Below are 6,409 nucleotides of genomic sequence, written 5' to 3'. Positions count from 1 at the left end.
GGGTTATACACTATATTACCAAACGTATTGGGACACCTGCCTTTTAGATGCACATGAACTTTAATGGTGTCTTAAGTCTGTGGGGTTCAACTCTTCTGGGAAGGCTGTCCACAAGGTTAAGGAGTGCGTCTATGGGATGTTTAACCATTCTTCCAGAAGTGCACTTGTGAAGTCAAGTCCTGATGTTGGAGTGAAGGCCTGGGTCGATTTTGTTTGCTCTAATTCATTCCAAAGGTGTTCTATCGGGTTGAGGTAACTCAAGTTCCTCCACCCCAAACTCGCTCATCCATGTCTTTTATGGACCTTGCTTTGTGCACTGGTCCAAATCATTTGGCAAAGAAAACAAAGAAAGGGCGCACCGACCTAGCGCATTATCCTCCATAAAAGGCTTTATTCAAGTAACACTTAAAGATGGCTACTCACAGACCTAGATGTAAATATATCATATCGAGCTCAGTTGCCCAAATGTCCGGATTAGTCCATGTGATCGTCCATAACCGATGAGATGACGGCTGACGCGTTTCGAGGCCTAGCCTCTTCCTCAGAGCCCTCTGGGCTCTGAGGAAGAGGCTCGATATGATATACTTACTGATATACTGAGCTTGATATGATATATTTACATCTATGTCTGCAAGTAGCCATTTTTAAGTGTTACTTGAATAAAGCCTTTTATTGAGGATAATGCGCTAGGTCGGTGCGCCCTTTCTTTGCCTTTAGTACCGGTGGACTACCCCAGTCCGTTATGGGCAGCAAGACCTTAGCCATCTGAGAAGCCAGGTGTGAGTCCCGTGAGGAGTGTGGTCGGGGGGCTCGGATTCCAAGCGCAGGAGAAAGGTGTTTTCACCTTATTGTTTTTTGGACCAAATCATTTGGCGGAGGGGGGATTATGGTGTGGGGTTGGGCTTGGCCCCTTCGTTCCAGTGAAGGAAACTCTTAAGGAGTCAGCATACCAAGACAATTTCATGCTCCCAACTTTGTGGGGACGGCCCCTTCCTGTTCCAAAACAACTGCACACCAGTGCACAAAGCAAGGTCCATAAAGACATGGATGAGCGAGTTTGGGGGTGGAGGAACTTGACTGACCTGCACAGTCAACCTAACAGAACACCTTTGGGATGAATTAGAGTGGAGCCAGGCCTTTGCTCTAACAGTGTCTGACCTCACAAATGCGCTTCTGGAAGAATGGTCAAACATTCCCATAGACACTCCTAAACCTTGTGGGACAGCCTTCCCAGTGGGCCAATCCAATATTGAACCCTACAGACTACAAGTGGGATGCCATTAAAGTTCATGTAAAGGCAAGCGTCCCAATACATTTGGTAATATAGGGTATGTCATGTAGAAATGTACAGCGGTGGGAAGCAGTAGCATACAGGTCAAGGCAGGGATCCTTAGCAAAGCAGAGAAATTTCTCTCTCTTTCACAGAGCTGGTTTTTCTTTTTTTTTCCTAGGGGGCCAATTCTCACTTGTGAGATGCATTGCAGTGTGTTCTGTTCCCCAAACCTTGGTAACATCTTTGATGGCCTACCATGGATCTAAGGTCACTCCACAAGTAACCACCAACAATGCACAGTGGGAATCAGAGATCAATTAATCTCATCTATTTACCCAACTCCTGGCCACGCCTATAATCTGCCATGGATCTAAGGCTATGTCTCAAACACGATGAGCCAGCATCAACTGAAATCGATTTAAGTCCCACTTATCACCCACCTGATGGAGACAGCTTGTTAATTGTGATCGATGACTGCTACAAATGAAAATGAGGCTATAATTTACTTTAACAATATTTTTAAGAAAATAAAAAAAATTTGATTTACTAAGTCTTGATGCTCAAGAGGACTGGCTGCTAAAACTGAATACAGAGTTTTGCTCTGGTGTAGGGGTAAAATAGCCAGACAGTGGCTAAGTATCTACTTTAGAGTTGCAGGTTCGAATCTCTGCTTTGATCTTTTTGAGTTCTTCACAACCTTTAACTTCTGAAATAGAAGAACAAACACACAAGTCATTGAGCAGAGGTGAGTAGCTCAATGAATAGCAGTAACCAGGGTGCCAAAGACTTGAGGTCAAATCCTGTAGACCCTCGTCAAGTCTGAGCGATTTGGGCAGCAATAAAATCACTCAAATCCTGCAGACTCCATGCTTGAATCACTGAGTGGATGCTTGGAGGCCATAGACAACCCACCAGTCTGCTCCAGACCCCCATAGGCCTATAACATGTGTGGGCATCACATTAGGTTGTGGACACCCACCTCTTCAGTCCACAGTCTTTGACATCTCTGCAACATATATAAATAGAATGGACTGTCTTACTAGGGTAGCCCATTCCAAAAGCAGGGACTCAGCATTTTTGTCCTCACCCCCCTCAAGGTACTGTACAGTACCCGAGCACCCACATGGTGAGACAGGGTAGTAGTGGACCTCAAACTTTTCCCACTGCCCTGTTCCACCCACAAAGGGGGTTTAGGTATTGCACAGCACCCAGGACCGTGAGGCAGGCTTGCTCAGGGATTTGAACTCAGGTCTCCAGCACACTTATTGTAGCTCTTACCTCCTGAGCTGTCGCTGCTTCACACAAACCCGACTACTTATTGCCCTACTTCCAAGCAAAAAAAAAAAACACAATTCAGTTTCTGCTGAAGGCCCTGTTACATAAGACTCAACACCTAATTATTGGTGCTTAAGAGTCGGTTCACACTATGGCGACACGACTTAGGGGGCGACTAGTGAAGTCAACTTCGGAGCGACTTGCACGGACTTCACATAATGGAAGTCAATGCAAGTCACTCCGACTTCGGTCAAAAGTAGTGCAGGAACTATTTTCTAAGTTGGAGCGACTTGAGTCGCTCCTATTAGAACAGTTCCCATAGCACAGAATGGAGCACGACTTGTCAGGCGACCAAGTCGCGGTAGTGTGAACCGGGACTCAAACCAACTAAGTTACTTGTCCTTCTTCAGAATTGGAGAAGGAACACAGAGAGTACCTCAAATGTTGTATAAACATCCTTCTGAATGATGTGAAAGTGGGACAAAGCAAATAATCTCGGAGTCATGGCTCTACCATAACCCAGGGTCAACAATTGAACACCTTGCGGGGGTAATAGACAAGAGGCAGTGATATTTTCCTCCATTGAAGACTTACCAATACAGAGTCCCACACTTGGATTGAGTCATTGCCCAACAACTGATACCACCCAGGTTGGGCTATGGGGCATAAAGTAAGACTAAGTCCACCAGCTCAGCTATAGTTCTTTACGAAGCCAACACATTGCCTAGGTCAATGTCTCCGAACTCAAGGTCATGTTTTCAGGCTTTCCATTTATTTTGCACAGGTGATTTGATCAGTTTCAATGCCTTAGTAATTAACACAGCCGTTTCATCTGAAAATCCTGAAAACATGACCTGTTGGGGGTACTTGAGGACTGAAGTTGAGAAACATTGGCCTAGGTAATAGATGAGGTCCGTAATCCATATTGACATTCGTTTCAGGTCATCAGAACAGAAGCAGACAATGGCAGGATGGAGGTATGAACAGCAATTACACAGTAGAATGTCAGAAAATGTATACTTCCAACCAACTAAAAATATTCTCAAAAATGGTAATTCTCCATGAAATGCCCCAGAATGTGACCAATCACACTTTCAGATGATCTGTACATATAGTGCCTCACTGGAATGAACTGCTAAAGAAATAATACAATAACGACTCAAATCGCTCTGCTCCTGCTTATATGTTCATAAAGTTAGACTGACAGCACCGATCTAACCCGTAATGATCTGATTGGTTCACAGCACTGACTTTACCTCCTCAATCCAATTGCGCGGGACATTCTATAGACAGCTTTAAGGAAGAAGAAGGGCAAAACAAAGTAAAATGTAAAGGTAGATGGAAAGCTAAAACATTTTTCTTTTGAAAAAATACACAAAGGATAAAACCTGTAGTATATCTATATATATATATATATATTTTTTTTTTTTGTGTCCTGTTGTGGAATCGTGATGTAAAAATATTCCTGATCCTGGGCAGGCAGCTTCTACACCTGAGAGGATCTCCATAGTCTCCTTGGATTGATGTGTAATGTAAAAGAAAAAAGTTGAAATTGAAGGGCCACACCACTGCTAAAAGGTGCAGAAACAATTTTATTCCATTAAAGGTCAGGGGTACAATTCGAAAAGTAGCCAACGTGTTTTGAGGGGGTATAAAGGCCCCCCTTCATCAGGGCTTGACTGGCAACAAAGTCAACATACCAGAAGTGACTTGGACCTGCTGCTGATTAGGCCTGTGCTTTTATTTCACACTGAAAAAAAAAAAAAAAAATTGAAGGTCCAGCTCATTTCTCAATTGTTCACTTTGTTTTCTAATTAAGCCCCAATGAAGGCAGCACTTAGACCCCCGAAATGCATTGGCTACTTTTTAACTTGTACCCCTGACCTTTATTGGAATAAAGTTGTTTCTGGACCTCTTAGCAGTGGTGTGGTGCTTCAATTTCAACTTTTTTTTACATCACACTACCCAGCCAAGGAGATAGGGGTGTCCAAACTATGGCCTTCCAGCTGTTCAGGAACTACAATTCCCATCATGCCTAGTTATGTCTGTGAATGACAGAGTTTTACAATGCCTCATAGGACGTGTAGTTCCACAACAGCTGGAGGGCCGTAGTTTGGACACCCCTGCTTATGGGGTGTAGAAGCCGCTTGTCCAGGAACCAGATCATTTACGATGACCATAATACCTTAAGATAACAATACCAGTAAAATAACCCTACAGCAGTCTTTCCACTTTCCTCAACTGTGGTGGAATTGATCCGTAAACGTATCCTGCCCAGTGCTCACCCTGGTGTCCTTTTAATTGGGCTCCTATGCCCATAGGGCGGGAAGGCCTGCCTGATCAGGTGACCACTCTTGATGGGCTATTAGAGCGGTCACATGACCGGGAGCCAGACTTAACAGTTGCCGATCATTCGGACAGTCCAAGTGCTGACTTTATGCACGCTCTCAGCACAGACGACTCCATCCTTAGGCGCATATGTGCAGGGTGTGGTTCCTAAAGCGGACCCCTCTTTGAGGTTACTTGGCCGGTGTAACGTTAAAAAAACCATACCCCGTGGAGAAACCATACCCTCGTCACTTCCGGGCTGAAACAGCTGAGCAGCGCAGCAGTGCGCATGCTCAGAGTCCCGGATACGTGATTGAACATTAAAGAATGAGACAAGTGCGCATGCTCGGTGGGCATGAAATTCTCACGGCACTGTGTCTAATGTAAATCTTGCGGCGCTTACATTAAAACAGCTCATCTGAAACGTAAATCATCTCCGCTCTTCGCCCTGTCACTGCCCTGATCTCCGGTAATAAATATGAAAGCGGTGGCGGGTGTATGTGATGTAAATGTGATGGCGATCGTGGCTCCGTGATCCGCTTTTATATTTATTACCGGAGATGAGGGCAGTGACAGGGCGAAGAGCGGAGATGATTTACGTTTCAAATGAGTTGTTTTAATGTAAGCGCCGCAAGTGTAACTACCGTGAGAAATCCATACCCTCCGTAGCGGAACCGGAAGTGACTAGGGTATGGTTTTCTCACGGGTATGGATTTTTCACGGAACACCGGCAAGAGGTTGCAGTCCTGTCTGGTAAACACAACAGGAAGTAAAAGGAAATTTCAAAAACTGCAAACCAAGGAACACAGCAATAAAAATGTGAGAAGAAATGCAGTATTTCCCACACTTTCCAAATTTCCCCCCAAAAAGTGCTGGTTTCAGACAAGAAAAATGAACTTCATCTCAGAATTAATAACAGCCATCCAACAGTCTTCAACAAAATGGTGGCCATCAGCACACAGACACCAACCCCCTAGCTGCATAAATGTAATGAAATGGGTAAAAGAGGACTTCAGCACCTATTCACCTGTAGAGAAGAGAACCTGCCTAGGATTTCATCCTTTTCAGGGCTTAAATTTATGCAACAGGGAATCGGTGTCTGTCATTTTGTTGGAGCCTGCCGATTCTGTCCGTCTTGCACCAGTCTTTTCACATGCTGATCTGACTGTTTGGAGGGGCATTAGAGTGGTATTATTTTCTCTGTTTTGGGCACCCAACAGTTTTGTCATCCACGAGACACAATCACACCCAAACTTCACACATCCAGGCTCATCGACGACGTTCAGACACAAAGTCCAGAGGAATTTTTCACCAAGATGGTCTCTGAAGACGAAATAAAAATTGAAGAAGTCGCATAATAGACTGAAAACCAGACACTAAGCCTTTTATTACACACCAATGTAAAATATACAATTGTACAGATTATTACAGAGAATAACAGACAGGCTTCATTCCTGTGTTTGCAGACACATTGACTTGCACACAATTAGCGGTTCTGTAAAGACAATTTCCGAACAGCTTTAATGGCGGAGG

The sequence above is a fragment of the Pelophylax lessonae genome (genome assembly GCF_965119305.1).
Source record: "Pelophylax lessonae genome assembly, chromosome: 11".
NCBI lineage: Eukaryota > Metazoa > Chordata > Amphibia > Anura > Ranidae > Pelophylax > Pelophylax lessonae.
Note: the sequence above shows the minus strand (reverse complement) of the source record.